The sequence below is a fragment of the Protopterus annectens genome, chromosome 2.part0, assembly GCF_019279795.1.
Source record: "Protopterus annectens isolate FY-2018-M chromosome 2.part0, PAN1.0, whole genome shotgun sequence".
NCBI lineage: Eukaryota > Metazoa > Chordata > Ceratodontiformes > Protopteridae > Protopterus > Protopterus annectens.
The window spans coordinates 327,426,537-327,444,463 of record NC_056728.1 but is presented as its reverse complement, the minus strand read 5'-3'; the positions used below and the strand labels follow the sequence as shown (position 1 = coordinate 327,444,463).

The 17,927-nt window shown below is 38.1% G+C and overlaps 1 protein-coding gene across 1 annotated transcript in view; it reads left to right on the top strand.

Moving 5' to 3' along the window:
- Positions 1 to 17,927, top strand: part of LOC122793087 (long-chain fatty acid transport protein 6-like) — a 1,586,067-nt gene that overhangs the window by 1,351,700 nt on the left and 216,440 nt on the right. The gene's annotated exons all lie outside the window — the stretch shown is intronic.

Sequence of the window (17,927 nt, the reverse complement as noted above, 5' to 3'; positions counted from 1 at the left end):
GACCTTCTATACAGCCCACCTTATCACGAAAGGGTTCACATCTAGATCAAGAGAGGTCATTGTGCCCCTCTACTCATCAGGTCCATAGTTGAATACAATGCCCCATTTGGGATGTACCTTACCCGACACCTGCAGCAACTGGAAAGACCCCAAAGGTACCTCACCAAGAGTATCAAGGGACTCAAACAGATGCCCTATGCAGTTAGGCTAAAGAAACTCCAGCTCTACTCAGTTGCTTACCGCCTACTCAGAGGCGATCTGCGCCTGACGTATAAAGCCATGTCCAACCCAGAATTAATGGACATGCTCCACCTCAGGAAATCCAAATCCCTTAGAGCTACATGCTCCAGGGACTTAAACCTCAGCACAGAAATAAATAGTACATGCTGGAGGGACAGATTCATATCCCAGAGGCTCCCCTCACTCTGGAACAAAATCCCAATCCCTGTTAGGCAGAGTCCCTCAATGACCCTCTTCAAGAGAAATCTTGACGAGTGGATGGGAGATCGTAGGTTTACCCCTGGGATCTCTTCTGTGTCCCTACTAGACAGAGGCACAGTAAACTAACCTTAAAAGGGCCATCTTCTGTGACCTACTATACAGTGGCACAGTCAACTAATCTAAAAGGGTGGTGAAAGCCAAACAGACTCTGGTTAGGCTTATAAATGCCCTAGGGCAGATAGCCTAGTATGAACCTATGAACCTATGTGTGTATATATGTGTGTGTATATATATATATATATATATATCTATGTATGTATACATACATACACGTGTATGCGTGTGTGTGTGTGTTTATGTGTATATATATATATATATATATATATATATATATATATATATATATATATATATAAAATGTGTGTGTGTGTGTATATATATATATATATATATATATATGTGTGTGTGTGTGTGTGTAGTTTAAGGGTTTACATAAAATATTTGTTTTTATAAAAACATATGAAAATAATATAGAGTGTTAGAGCAGGCAAATGAAAGAAAGGGAGAAAAAACATAAGGAAGATAAAGTAGATGAGATGATATAAGAGGGTATAGTTGTGATAGTAGTACATTACGTTTTGTGCAGCAGAAAGCTATCCCAGGGTTGGTGCAGGTACAGAGCCAGTTATCTATCAGGTGTTGCTTCATTTGCATTTAAAGACTTTCTGGTTGCAGACTGCTCTTATGTTGAGTGTGATTGTATCCTATGTATTAGCAAAGCCGTGTGGATACAGGGAGTATCTTGCATTGCTGTCAGGTTTAGTTTTGTAGAGTAATGATTTGATGCAGTCTGCATAGATGGAGTATGCTGCATTGATGTCAGGTTTCTTTATGGAGAGTATTGATTTGATGCAGTGTCGATACAGGGGGTATGCTGCATTGCTGTATCTTATTATTGAGCCTAAATCCTCTGTGTGAGCCCAACCGTAGGATCCACTGTAGTTCAATGCTTTCAATTTTATTAATGCTGTCCCCTAATCTCAGACTGGTTTCAACAACATGTAAAGCATGAAAAAGGTAAGTGTGGTTACTACCTTCCTGAATCGTATGTTTGGCTAATGCACTGAAATCAAAGCCTTTCTTATTACAGTAAAAGTGGTCTCTCACCCTTTCCCTCAATCTGCAGTTGGTCATTCCAATATAAAATCTGAAGCAAATAACACAATGTGCTACTTAGACCAGTTGCTTGGTGTTACAATCAACAGTAGCTCTCAGCTGCCATAATCTACCAGTTCCCAGGTGCTTAAAAAAATCTGGATTCATCTATGTTATTATGACAGTAGGCACAAGCACCACACTTAAGGGTACCTCTCCATGTTGTATCATAAATGCACCGTTTAGGGTAGCACAAATGTTGCTTCAAATTCATTTTATTTTTAAAAACAAACTTAGGTTGGGGTCCAACCAGTGCCGAGATCCTTTCATCACCTGCATGATGGATCAATTCCTCACCAAAACATCCTGAATAATTTCAACATCCTGAGTATAGGACAACACCACCGGGATCACTGAAGACCTAGTACTAGATTTACATGGATACATCACTCTCTCAGAATAATAGGGTTTTGCCCATCTACCCCGTTCATTTAACACTTTACATTGGGCCTTATATATTTACTTCTGCTTGTAACCCCTTGATTCAAAGGCTGCTCTCAAATAATCCATTTCTAAAAAGAAATCCACTTCATCACCAGATAGGCGAGACACTCTCATAGTCTGGCCTATTAAGATGTTGGAGAATACAAACTGGGGGTGCATACTGTCTCTGTGTTGGAAGGATGGAACATAACATTCCTTCCTATGCAACTTAGTACAAAAATTATCCCTTTTTCTGAATACAGTAACATCCAAGTATCCAAGTAGTCAGTAGTATGTGGGGAATGATTCATAGTAAACTGGAGAAAACCATTGCTACGATTAATTCTTTGAATTCCTTGCCATTCAATAAAGAGATGGTCTACAAATCGACGGTAAAAACATATACTACCATTGTACTTACCTACAATATGGTGCTGTTCCCACTCAACCATAACAAGGTTGACATAAGAATTGGCACAGCTGGTACACATTGCTACCCCTGATACCTGCCAGTAGCATTGTTGTCAAAAAGAAAAATGTTATTTTCAAGTACCACTTCCAATAACATGCACAACAAATCAACATAGCTTGGGGAAAACATATTAGATCTAGAAAGAACTGCTTTGACCATAGCGATCACCTCTTGGTTTGGGATACAGATAAATAAAGAAACTACATCTAGGGCTACCAGAAAATTAATCATGTTCACATCTGTGTTAATCATAACATTATACAAATCTCGTAGAAAATGCTCTGTATCTTTCAGAACCACAGGGAAGTCATCCAACACCTTTCTTAGTTGTGAGTCTAAGAATATTGAAATTGACTCAGTGAGCCAACCACCTCCAGCTACAAACGGTCTAAAACTGGGCTGAGCTGGATTTTTATGTATTTTGGGTAAACCGTATAGCTGGGGTACCAGAGGTTGCTCAACTTTGAATACCCAAACAAGGTCTGTATTATTAAACCAATACAAAGACTTTCATTCAAAGTATTCAAAATGTGTGTTTGTATCTGGGATACAACATTAATAACAGCACTATAAACAATAACATCAGATAACATATCAGACATAGTTGCATAATAGTAATCAGAGTCCAGCACCACCACCGGTCTACCCTTATCCACTGGGCAGATAACTATGTCCCTATTAGATTTTAAATCGATAAGTGCTTGTTGCTCCATTTTAGAAAGATTGTTGGAATACAACGCCCTATGGCCAAGAGATAAATTGTCATAAATCTCTTTCTCACACACTTGTAAAAAAAAAATTTCAATGATACTCGGTAAACTAGGCACAAAAGTTCTAGGTTTCTTAAACACCATTTCAGGAGCATTCAACTGATCATTAAATGTTAATTTCAAAGCTACATTGCGTGTGAACAGTCTCAGTTTCACTAAACAGCTACTAATGTCCATTCTGCTGGCAGGTATGAAGCCTAGCCCTTTCGTTAACAAAGAGTACTTGGCTGGTTGAAGGGCACCTGGAAATATTCCAGACTAGTCCCCTTCGTTCAGGCTCCACATTTTCTTGATGTTTGCACTTGGCCTGTCCCTGGTGGTTCTTTCTGCTTCATCCCATTCCACGGATGTTCATAGTCCATGGACCCAGCCCTGCGAGTATGAAAGGGGAGAGGTAGTAGTGGAAAACCTGCTCCTTAACAGCAGGTATAATTTTACATCAAACCACTGGCCCTTGCTCCTGTGCCGTTTGTACCACTGCAGGCTCAACTGCTGGAGGAGGTTCCACCAGGGGCACTGAGTAAACAGAAACACTTGATGCAGGAGATTAAAGACTTCCGTGTAGATCCATATTGGAAGAAGCAGCAATAACCATGTTCTGACTGGTATTACATGTCGTATTCATTCTTTGATTGGTATTCTCATGTTCCGGTTTGTCCCGGACCCTGGACCAGGTGAAAACATTTTGATTCCTAAAGTCATTGAGATCCCTGATTAATTTTTTTCTTTTTCTGAGCAAGCCACCTTTTTTTATAAGCAGTTACTTTATCAATGAGTTCATTTATAAAGAGATGTGTATACTCCTCTCCTGCGGCACCTGAAAGCTCATTTTGTTGCCTCTGGATCTGCTCACAAAGTTCATTTTCTAGCGGTTGAAAAAAGTCAATTAATAATTTAAGATACGCTTTGCTGGTCTCTAAATTAATTTTCTGCCACTAGGCCAACAGGGCAGGATAGGTGTTATATTGGCATATTCAACACCCTTAAGCCCCTAGGGAACACGGCCAAGCTGAGGCAAGCTTCAAGATGGTAACGCTGACATTGAAAACATTTAAACCGATATAAATCATTCTCCATACTATGCTCCACACTATGTACCTTGGTGTCCATTTGCTTAATTGGGACAAAATCAGTACCAGCATCAGCTAACTCTCCTGTAAGTAAAGGGTTAGATTGTCCCATCAGACAGTTGGTTAAGCGATTATTCAACAGTCCATCACCTGTATTCAACGCGCTTCTTTCGGCACATGAAGTTAGTATTTCATTGCCTTCTGCCATGCTGACAAAATGACCAAGTCACAAAAAAAAAAATTAAAAAGGCCCTCATCGGCTGCAAGATTATGAACATGTAGAGAATATCCATGCGTGCATGTGTGTATATCTATAATATATATATATAGGTCCACTTTTTAATTTTGAAAGCCCAAAAGCACGAGTTTTGAAATACCGAACTCAAAACATCGAGATTTTGGAAACTCGAAATTAAAAAGTGGAACAAAAAAAAACAAAAACAACTAAAACAATGTTTTTGCAGGGGGGGCAAGCCCCCCAGCAACTTAAATATACCATCTTCCAGAGTGCGCTACAGTGAAGAGAATGGTAAGCAGAACAGGAGCATTACTGGTCTATTCACTGTAGCGGGATCTCAGAGATGGTATATTTAAGTTGCAGGGGCTGTGGGGGGTGCAGGGGGGCTTGCCCCCCCTTTAAAAACATTGTTTTAGTTCTTTTATCTTTTTTTTCACTTTTTAATTTTGAGATTCCAAAATCTCATTATTTTGGGCTTTCGAAATTAAAAAGTGGATCCATATATATATATATATATATATATATATATATATATATATATATATATATATATATTTATATAGTACTTCAGTCCTCTGGTCTTCCACAGTCAGGGGTTTGAACGGGTCGCCACAGCGGTTCATCTGTTTCCATTTCTTCCTGCCCTCTGCATCATGCTCTTTCACACCAACCGCCTGCATGTCCTCTCTCACCACATCCATAAACCTCATCTTAGGCCTTCCTCTTTTCCTCTTACCTGGCAGCTCCATCCTTAGCATCTTTTTCCCAATATACCCAGCATCCCTCCTCAGCACATGTCCAAACCAACACAATCTTGCCTCTCTTGCTTTGTCTCCAAACTGTCCAACCTGAGCTGACCCTCTAATATACTAATTCCTAATCCTGTCCATCCTAGTCACACCCAGTGCAAATCTTAACGTATTTAACTCTGCCACATCCAACTCTGACGCCTGCCTTTTCGACAATGCTACCGTCTCCAACCCATATAACATAGCTGGTCTCACTACCCTCTTGTAGACCTTCCCTTTCACTCTTATTGGTACCTGTCTGTTACAAATCACTCCTGACACTCTTCACCCATTCCACCCTGCCTGTACTCTCTTCCACACTCACCATTACCCTGAACTGTTGATCCCAAGTACTTAAACTCATCCACCTTTACCAACTCTACTCCCTGCATCCTCACCATTCCTCTACCCTCCCTCTCATTTACACACATATATTCTGTATACGAATATATATATATATATATATATAAAATGTATATATATATATATATATATGTATATATATATATATATATATATCTATATATATATATATATATATATATATATATATATATATATATATATATATATATATATATGCGTGTGTGTGTGTGTATGTATATATATATATATATATATATATATATATATATATATATATATATATGGTTTACTATCAAAAGTTGGAAACTTACTTCATTGTCATTCGTATAGTCAAGGGTATAGGAGTAAAAGCTTAAAATTCTGAATGGATTTTTTATTGCCTCTGAAAAGGTCAAGATGTAGCTTGCATTTGTGTTTTTGAGCTTCAAAGCTTCAAAGTTTACAGTTGGATTGGAGATCACACTGCATTGGCGATTGGGAAATTTACCCTTTTCCTCACTGTAGTGAGATCTTGGAGTTGGAATATATAATTAGCAGGAGTGCAGGGTGGGGGGGCTTGCTCTCCTGCAAAACATTTGTAGGAAATCACCAGACGTCCAGGTAAGTTGGGTAATGTTGATAATGTTGAATTCAATTTATCGGCATTACCGCTTTCATTTTGAGTGAAATAAGTAAGAGCTGATGGAGTATCACATGCAAAGGCAGAAAATATTTTTTGACAATGAAAATTGCCTAAGAAGTAAATGCTTTTCCCGATTTACTAGACTTAACCTGAATGGATAGCTGCAAGCTAATGAGTTAAGTATTGCAGTTGCAAATCTAATGTAGAGGCTCAGGACATTTTGAAGAATTTTCTACTGCCAACAGGCAAGTGCAGGAGATGGTGGTTTAGTTAAAACCACAGTGGATGAGCAGGGATGAGCCCAAAGGAACACTTGAATGACTGCTGTTTTAGTGACATTGCTAGTCAGCAAGCACTGCAGGGATTGTTGTAGAAGGGGCAATTCTACAACCTGAGTGTATGAATTCAGTTGCATGCATATTGGCTCACACATCATTACATGTTGAGATGCTCCTTGTAAGTGTAGGATACTGACGCACCCTATTCATATACTTTTCATATAATGTGTATGCTCTCCACTCAGTCCCACATGCATTGTTCAACATGACACCATGTCTGAGTACTGTCTCTGCAACAATGCTTGCTTTTGTCTTGTGGCTGTGTTTGTGGGGTGCACATACTTGTCACTAGCGGATGTCCCCCACGTTTTTTCCATTCTTTGAGCTTGCAGTCATGTTCAGGCAGTGGCATGCCCATTTGCTGATGGTGCTAAATCTATGAACCTATCACAGGTATGTATTATAACTCAGTTTTTTCTTTTTTGAGTACTGCTCTTTTACATGCGATTTAGGGTTTCATCAAGTGGTGGTTGTAAGAATTTAGTTCTGCCAACTGGTTCTAAATGTTTACTATCTTTAGAAAGTATTTTGTTAATTGTATTTCTGCTTTCATTCGCATTAGTTAGTTTGAATAATGTTAGTGTTTGCAAGGCCTGAATAATTGAAGCAAGTCTTTATCGAGTTGTACGCCACCTGAAGTTGTGATGAGACCATCGGTAATATTTGGAAGTTTGTACCTGTATAGTATAATCAGCATGCCACTTTGTGTGAGCTGAACCACAGATGTGATGCTATTCATAAACAGGATGAAAAGGAGGAGACACAAAAGTGAGTCTTGAGGAGCTGCAACATATGGAATTGTGATGTGCTTTGTTCCATATCTGAAAAACCAGTCTGATGACTCATATGAGTGGTAACACTGTGCAGGATGTGACAGTTATAATGTGCAGTTCACTGTACTAAGCATTTGGAAAGATCACGCCAAGTTACCTGTCTCTCTTTTCTATATTGCGAACACATTAATGATAAAGTGCTATTTCTGTACCATGGCCTGGTGTGGAACCTTGTGCCCTTTGCATTGCTGGACACAATTGTATGGTTTAGTTGTTTAGGAGTGCCTTATTCAAATGTTTTTAGTGGGATTGCAATGAGGGATATTGGACAGAAAACTGACAGGTTATTAGAGCTTTCCTCTCTCTCACCCTCCATAGTAGTTATGAGATGCTTTCAAATCACTGGGATACGAAGGCACAGTTCATTGATTGATGGATTAACTTACTAATGAAGTGCAAAATGGCTTCTGCTGGCAGTTGTGTACTTTTATCTGCTAGGAAAATGAGAGAGCCTACATCATTTAAGGAATGGACATTATTTTCTGTGCCTTTGGGGATTGCAGCTTTTGAAACTGTTATTTTAGAAAATAATAATCGCCAAGTAATGTCACAGTCTCATGTATGCTAAAATTAGATTGATGGCTAGATGTCAAACTTTTCTTGGACTTAGTAATTTAGAGTATTTAGTTTGCACTATCCATCTCTGACCACTTGACACAAGGCTATCTAAAAACTTTTATATCAAAAAAGTAAAAAAAAAAATGACAAAAAAAATCTTCCAGTATGTGGTAAAAAATGAATGCAAAGGAGATTTCTGGGAAAAGATTGTCCAACAGTCTACAGTTTTTTCAAGGAGAAAAAAAATGGCAACAATCATAAATGCCAATGCAATGGATTAATAAATCAACAGATGCAAATATTCAGCTGCAGGTGCATGCAGCAAATGCCAAACATATGTCAGTATTATCTTTGTATGCGCTAGACAACAAAAAGCAAATTAAAAAAATGCAAAAAAAATAAAAAATCCCAGTGTAACACTCAGAAGAAGAATTGGAATTACAGTTTAGAAACGGATAACTGACTCCCAGTTTGTTTCACAAAACCGTAACATTGAATCAGTTAAAAATAACTTCTGTACTATATCTTCCTCCTTTAAAACCACTGTCAGTGTGATGGGTGAGATAAATGACAGAAGTACTGAAGTAGAAAAAAAAAATAGTCTCTGATTTAGAGGATAATGTAGTATACCTGAAGATTTAGCGACTCTGTGGTACCATGGCAGCTGTAAAAAGGAAAATCTCAAATCTAGAAGGAAGATCACAACAAAACAATATACTAGTGAGTGATATGCTACAGGACACCAGAACAGCCAGGATGATACTGATATTACTGGACATATTCGTAGTAACAACTGAACCAAGGTCCAGCCAAGGAAAAACAATACTGAAATTGCTTGCAAGTCACGCCGAAGTCTCGTGCAAGCAGTGAGATCACAAAGGCCAACGTATGTGAGACTAATAAGTCAGTTTGAGACTTTACATATATAGCATTAATATTTAAATGAAGGATTCACTTGGAATCATGCTAATGTCTCCTTCGCAGCAGATCTTGCACTAGAGATGCAAAGGGAGAGAGACAAAGGATGGCATCAGTAATTCAGCAACTCTCTCAAAAAGAAAAGGTAAGGCTCAAAACAGGCTAACTGCACATACTCCCCTTTTGGTGAAAGGGTGAAGTAGTAAATATAATAGACCCCAAACAAGTACAAATGATCATCCATAAAAATACCATCTACAGATAAAGCCACAGAGAAGGGATCAGTAACTTGTAGGATTAGATGAAAAGAATCCAGCTGTGCAGAAAAGAAACTTCAATCATCTTGGAAAAAAAACTTATATGGTTCAGAAGTTGCATATAGAAAATGTTATACCTTGTGCCTCGCTTGCCTTTGTCAAGGGAAGTGAGCCTGATGCTTTATACGTAAGAGAGCACACAAATGGCCCCATGAAGTTACAGTAGCAGCACTGACCACAGACCGTCATTATGCAACAATGACTCGTAGTTGCTAATAAAAAGAATAGAGGAAAAAGCCAGCTATGTGGGAAATGAAAATACACATCAGTGCTCCAGACCACACAGGCAGTAAATAATTAAATGCAGAAGTCTGACTAAAAGAGCAACATCAGCATTAAATGAGGTCTAATACCAAGAAAAAGGAATTAAACCAGGTCCTCCACACTGACTCATATTGATGAAAAAGAAAAATTCTTCATTGTCATACATCAGAGTAACTGATAAATGGTAAAGTAGCAATATTTCTGATGTAAGACACTAACAGAGTTTATAGTACTGGTGGTCTCATTCAGTATCTCATACTGAATGTGCTAAAGCTTTGTTCAAAATATTTTGTTACATACTTGTTAGGTACACTTAATACCAGTATACAAAGGACAACAGCTTGACAACAGCTTACTGCCATAGCAAAGAAGGTGGTCTCTTAAGTTTGTTCCTTTTGCGTTATCCAGATGAGAAAACAAGGAGAGGATGGTGCCCAGGGCAAGGATCATTAATAGCAGACTATTACTTATACAGACAGTTGGCTTTTATACATTTGTACATGAAATGGAGAGCCAAATTAAAACCATGTACATCAGAACCTCCAAGAAAATGTTTACTATATAGGCTATAACAAAACTTGTTCAGATATCTGCAGTAGAATAGGTGAATGACACTGACTAAATCTCAGTGAAATGGAGACGTGATGTAACATCACTCAGTAGACTATTGGAGTAACTGGTACTTTTGGTGAGGGGAAGAACATTATATAAATAGTGTAACTTACCCTCTTGAAGAGTGCATGCTTGCCAAGAGTAGTAATCATGCAGCATTTTGGGGGCGGGACTGGGGGACAATACAGAAGATTATAAAATAAAGGAAAGTACCATCACTTGCATGGAAGAAAATAATGCATTAGGATAAGCCCAGAGTAGGTATTCTGTTGTTCAAATAGAATGTATAAACCAGGCTGATTAGCACAGAAGTCTGATGTAAAGTTAATATAAGAGAATTGCTGCACATCCCATTTGGAAAATTGGGTCCCAGAAAAATCACCTCATGGATGCCTCTGTGATGACCTCACCACAGATTACTGTCACCCGTTGATGGGAATGAATAGGCAGTGATAGTAGCTCATTGGTTGGAAAATGCTAAGGCAGTTAAAATGATAAAGTATTTATATATCTTGTTAACATATGAAACCAGATCTGCTGCATCCCAGACACATTGTGGTCCTTAAAAAAAAACAGTACCTTTTCATAATGCAAAATGCTCTGCACCAGAGTGCCCTAATGCAGAGAGAAAAAAAAAATATTTTCAGTCCAGGTGCACACAATTAGAATTTAATCAACTCTCGCTGGATTCAACAGTTTTTTTTTTAAAATTTGATTTATCTTGATTTGAAGCATCTTGAAAAATCTGTTCTTTTGATTCCTTTAACCAGAATGAAATATGCTAATGTTAAATAGACATAATATACCCCAGTTCCAAAGCTGCCCTCGCAGTGCGTGGGGAGGCTGTTCATATTTGTCATAAAGTAACATAATGCCCTTTCTGAGCCCATGTATTTGAACGTTTGCTAACTTTTATTGCCTTTCTTTGCTTTCTAGTTAGAATTTAATAGTTTTACAGCCTGTTCCTTGATGCAAGATTGCTTGTGTCCGAGTTTCTTGAATCTTCCTTGTATCATAGTTTCTTGAATGTAATTGCTAGAGGTGGAATTTGCTTACTGTATATAAGTGCTTCAAGCATATTGTTTTTCCAGATTCTCCAAGATTACAGCCTCCCAGGAAAAAAAGAGCAAAATAGAGCTTTATTCTGGTGTTGATCACTCTTTCCTCAAGGTACTTTGGTCTTGGCGTTAGTATGATAAAGTAAGGGGGGTATTGAAGGACCCTCCCCCCCAGCATTGAGAATGCATGCTGTCTTAGTCTCTGTTAAAATTGTATTGTAGTGCATTTATTTGAGTACTGTGTAGTCAGAAGAACAAGTATTTTTATGAATTTGTATGCACAGGTTGTCAGTCCTGAACATGTTTCGATTTTTTTTTACATACCAGTTGAGTTTCAAGAACGGTAGTAGATCCAAATGTAGGCAGAACTATTTTTATTTTTATCTACATCTACCATATCTACCATCAAGAAATTATTTTTTGTTCATTTTTGTCAACCTTTAAAAGTCTTAATTTTGATTTTCTCTAAAACTTCTTTGTAGCTAAAGTCACACTGCTCTCCAAGGAGGCTTTTTCAGTGCACCCATGCAAACCACCACCCAGAACAAATCATGATTCCACTGACATTGGCTGACAGCTATACCTTCATTTTACAATACCAAATTCCTTGTTAAACTTTTTTTCAGAATTCGGGGGTAGCAGATGATACATAGAAAAGTGTGTGTGCGTGTGTGTACGTGCACCTATGCATACTTGTGTGTCTGCTTGCATTTATTTAATGCTGAAGACATAAAAGAATATGAAAGGCAGGATGGGTTAATAGACCTTGTTCAAAACTAGCCTTCCTTTTGGTCCAGGCAAATTGTTCCTCCAGTTTTATTATTTGAGCTCTGGCTGAAATAGACGAAAGAAGGGGACATTGTATGATCTTGTAGTTGCAATGAGTAATAAAAAATAAAATGTGTATACCAGGTACACAATGGCATAGCACCAGTAGTGACCCTCTGTACTGCAAGTTCTTTGTGATCCATTTTAACAATCACAAAGTTGCAAAAAAAATAAATAAATAAATAAATGGGCCAGGTTTCTAAAATTGTAGAATGAAACATTTAGAACAGACTGTTGTACTATTTCACTCTATAGTAGTCATAAAAAAAAGCCTGAACACAGAAGCAGAGCTTGCTCGCCAGTCTAAGTACATTACAAGTTGAAATACGACATCAGTGTTGAGTGCACACTACTTTCTTTCAGTGAACCCAAAGGGGAAGAGACAGAATCTGTCCATCATAAGAAGACAACGGTCTGTGGAAAGATCTTATTCTAGGGAGCCTAAGTATATAAGGAGCTGGTCTATAGAGGAATGCCTGTTAGGGATTACTGTTACTGTACCGCTATGAGATATATTGGAACAGAGAGATTAACTCTTGCAGATTAAGATTCTGACCAGTCCTTTCTCTGGCTTCAAGTGACAATTTCCTGAAATAAGTCTTTTCCCAAGGATCATTGTCTGACAGTGATGCAGATATCCTGTTTCTCTGAATTTTAGGCAGAAGTGAGCAATCATCCACATGATGTCATACAAAAGCATGCAGTGTGCCTAATACATAGCATGATATGGTACTGCAGTGTTGCTTTATACCATCAGTACATAGCATGCTGTGGGGCTGCAGTGTTTCTTTATACTATTAGTACAGAGCATGTAGTGGGGTGGCAGTGTTTATACTATTAGCACAGAGCATGCTGTGAGGCTGCAGTGTTTCTTTATACTATTAGTACAGAGCGTGTTGTGGGGCTGTATTGTTTCTTTATACTGTTAGTATATAGCATGCTGTGAGGCTGCAGTGTTTTTTTATACTGTTAGTATATAGCATGCTGTGGGGCTGCAGTTTTTCTTTATATTATTAGTACATAGCATGCTGTGGGGCTGCACTGTTTCTTTATACTGTTAGTACAGAACATGCTGTGGGGCTGTTGTCTTTCTTTATACTATTAGTACAGAGCATGTTGTGGGGCTGCAAAGTTTCTTTATACTACTAGTACAGAGCATGCTGTGAGGCTGCAGTGTTTCTTTATACTATTAGTACAGAGCATGGTGTGGGGCTGCAGCGTTTCTTTATACTATTAGTATATAGCATGCTGTGGGGTTGCAGTGTTTCTTTATACTATTAGTACATAACATGCTGTGGGACTGCAGTGTTTATACTGTAAGTGCATAGCATGCTGTGGGACTGCACTGTTTCTTTGTTATTACATAGCATGCTGTGGGGCTGCAGTATTTCTTTACACTGTTAGTCCAGAGCTTGTTGTGAGGCTTCAGTGTTTATACTATTAGTACTTAGCATGCTTTGGGGCTGCAGTGTTTCTTCATACTATTAGTACATAGCATGCTGTGGGACTGCAGTGTTTCTTTATACTGTAAGTGCATAGCATACTGTGGGGCTGCAGTTTTTCATTATGCTATTAGTACAGATCACTCTGTGGGGCTGCAGAGTTTCTTTATACTATTAGTTCAGAGCATGCTGTGGGGCTGCAGAGATTCTTTATACTATTAGTACAGAGCATGATGTGGGGCTGTATTGGTTCTTTATCCTGTTAGTACATAGCATGCTGTGGGGCTGCAGTGTTTCTTTATACTGTTAGTACATTGCATGCTATAGGGCTGCAGTGTTTCTTTATGCTATTAGTACAGAGTATGCTGTGGGGCTGCAGTGTTTATACTATTAGTACATAGCATGCTGTGGGACTGCAGTGTTTCTTCATAAAATTAGTACATAGCATGCTGTGGGACTGCAGTGTTTCTTTATACTGTAAGTGCATAGCGTACTGTGGGGCTGCAGTGCTTCTTTATACTGTTAGTACATTGCATGCTATAAGGCTGCAGTGTTTCTTTATGCTATTAGTACAGAGCATGCTGTGGGCTGTATTGTTTCTTTATCCTGTTAGTACATAGCATGCTGTGGGGCTGCAGTGTTTCTTCATACTATTAGTACATAGCATGCTGTGGGATTGCAGTGTTTCTTTATACTGTAAGTGCATAGCGTACTATGGGGCTGCAATGTTTCTTTATGCTATTAGTACAGAGCACTCTGTGGGGCTGCAGTGTTTCTTTATACTATTAGTACAGAGCATGCTGTGGGGCTGCAGTGTTTCTTTATACCATTAGTACAGAGCATGCTGTGGGGCTGCAGTGTTTCTTTATACTATTAGTACAGAGCATTCTGTGGGGCAGCAGTGTTTCTTTATACTATTAGTACAGAGCATGCTGTGGGGCTGTATTGGTTCTTTATACTATTAGTACAGAGCATGTTGTGGGGCTGCAGTGTTTCTTTATACTATTAATACAGAGCATGCTGTGGGGCTGTATTGTTTCTTTATACTATTAGTACAGAGCATGCTGTGGGGCTGCAGTGCTTCTTTATACTGTTGGTACATTGCATGCTATAGGGCTGCAGTGTTTCTTTATGCTATTAGTACAGATCATGCTGTGGGGATGTATTGTTTTTTTATCCTGTTAGTACATAGCATGCTGTAGGGCTGCAGTGTTTCTTTATGCTTTTAGTACAGATCATGCTGTGGGGATGTATTGCTTTTTTATCCTGTTAGTACATAGCATGCTGTAGGGCTGCAGTGTTTCTTTATACAGTTAGTACATTGCATGCTGTAGGGCTGCAGTGTTTCTTTATACTATTAGTACAGAGCATGCTGTGGGGATGTATTGTTTCTTTATCCTGGTAGTACATAGCATGCTGTGGGGCTGCAGTGTTTCTTTATACTATTAGATATACAACTGGATACCTTTAACCATTTACACAGGATTAAGCTATAAAACATCATCATCATCCATTTTACAGTTTGATGCCAGATTTAAGCGACTGTTGAGGCTCTCCATTATACGATATGTAATCCCCATTCCAATCTTTTGCAGACTATTAATTGTTTTGAACTGTAACCTTTTGTATCTGTTTTTTATTGTTGCTGCTTAAGCCAAGCTTCTCGTACTAAGAAATTTTTAAGTATTTGGACAGAAATCTGTAATTGTTAGAGCAATCCTCAGTGTGCTAAAAGCATATCTTTCCCCATTTAACACGTTTTGGCCTTGTGCAGACCATTTTCCACCTTATTGTGAAATTTTAAACTGGAGTGGCAATCCATGGGGATCTTTCACTGGTAGGGTTTAAATCAGCAGAAAACTAATGCAAAGTGGCAGTCAGCTGAATTCTGTAGTGATTTATAATTGTTTACTCTTCTGTCTGGACGATAGGCTGTGAATCATCTGATTTCTCTTGCTGTGACTGCCTGTCTGTGTGGCATCCTAATTATGTTGATAGTTGTACTGCAGCTGTAACAGAGAAACATGAAGTTGGCAAGGAAAAGGCATAAGGATAGTTCAGATAATTATTTGCTATCTCCTGTAGGTTTTTTTTTTTTTTTTTAGTTAAACAAGCTGTTACATCAGCAGTGTAGAATAAAAACAGTTATACTAGAGTTACTATTTATACAGAGTTTTCTTGGAGCTAAAGTAACCAAAGCACTAGAATCCATTTAATGAAAAACAGTAACTTTTGATGGTACAAATACTTTCAGAATGTTCACAATAGATATGTTTCATGACTTTTAGCAGGCAGGCAGTAGTATTTTGTAGGAAATTTTTCTGTTGTCAGTGAATCTGTGCTCCTTTAACAAATATCACATACAATTTTGTGCTTCAGATGATAAAAGCCATCAGAATTATTTTCTTATTGAGTCTTGCATTGTGGAAATTTCATATCACTGAAAATGAACAATTGTTTAATCTTCATTGATTTAGGAGCCTTATTCTCATATGATGACATATTTTTTGCCCTATGGAATTACTAGATAGCTTTTTAATTAAGTAATATTTCTTTGGGTTGATAGCTGGATATCGTTAAGCATTATTTTCATTCAGATAAAATATTGACTAATGAAAAATGGAGTAGATTTCATTCAGAAATCAACAACCCTATTAGCTTTTTTTCATCTTTTGTAAATGTTGGAATATTTTACTCCATGCCACTTAGAATGCAGTTCACAGATTTCATGTACCTGATACATACCAGCGTGTATATATATATATATATATATATATATATATATATATATATATATATATATATGGTCGAGATTATGTCCATAGAATTAGCCCTATTTTATATTAACAGTATCTGTTTCTCCTTGACGAGAATATACCAGATGACATAATCTTTGTAGACAGTCATTAATCAGATTACCATTTGGTAGAAAGGTTGGGATTTATGAAGACTGGTCCTGTTCTCAAAAACTGGGTTACTGTGTTACACAACTAACATGCATCAACATGTTGGTTAACAGTACGCAGTCTGAGTGGAGTGACTTAGCAGTCATAAGACTCAAGGACATGGATCTCAGTTACTTACAAACATGCATTATGGACATTCTTCCACTCCACAGTATGTATGGTCTTATTCATATATGGAACAAACATTTGTAATGTCTTATTCTAGTAATGATTGTCTGTAAACCCTACAAAAATTGATCCATTATGAACAGATTTACTTCAAATTCAGAGAAATGTAAGATTATACATACACGAGTTTTCTTATTTCTGCTTTCTTTTTCCCGCCACTGCTGCTGATATACCTCTCAATAGTTTTTTTACTGGCCTTCATAAAAGTTGTGATTTTCTGTTAAATTACTGAGGACTACAGTCAATCAGCAAATGCCATCCATTTGAGATTTGTGCTTTTTGTTCAAAAATACATGCTGATGCAAAACTTATTATTCAGTTAATTGTTTAGTGTAACATTAAAAAACATTCTCGGATTTTGGATCTTTCTTACCCCCTTATTTTTGGCTTTGTCCAGAATTATTGACTAAGAACTTGAGAGCTATGCCTGTCAGCCATCAACCTAACCAGGGCCTGAACAACCCATTTGATGTTCTTCGTGTTTCACTGTTGCAGTCATCACATTTGGGTTATCCCTGCCAGGGTAGCCCTCGGCCGGCCCGAATACCAGAGGTTTAGTATTTCTGCATCTGTTGCAAGTGCAGTCATCAGGGTTTTTGCTTATAAGACGGCCTGAAACACCTTCACCCAGTGCAGGTGTACACTTCTGCATGTGCATGTTGAAGGCTACTATGAGCATGCTGTGGCAACATTAAATGTCCATCTCCAGCCCATCACACTACATGCAATACAACTCTCCAGTAGGCTGCAGCATTGCAGCAGGCTGGAATGCCACCCCCAACCCTCACCATGGATGGACAAGGGTGTGTTGGCCTCTCACCCCCCCCCCCTCACAATCTTGTACCTACAGCATCCAGGTTGTTAGTCTATTCCTGGTCATGTTGGTTAATGTCAGGACTTTATCCTGTGCTATTAGCAGCATTCTGCTAGTTATGAAGGGAAACATGCATTCGCCAAGCACGTTTACTTAAAATTTAGATTAGACTATGCCATTTATATTAAATGTGAGGTGTTTAGTTTTAAATGCATTAAATCCATGAACAGGAAGGGTTGGATAACATTATGCAACAGCTGATATTGTATGTTTGCCCATAATATAGCTCAAAACTTTTTTGTTCAAGAATTCTGGGCAAAGTCAAAAATAATGGAGAGACATAAGCCAAAATTCTTGGACAATGTTTAAATATTACTCTAATTCATGTAAAAAGTTGATAGAACAG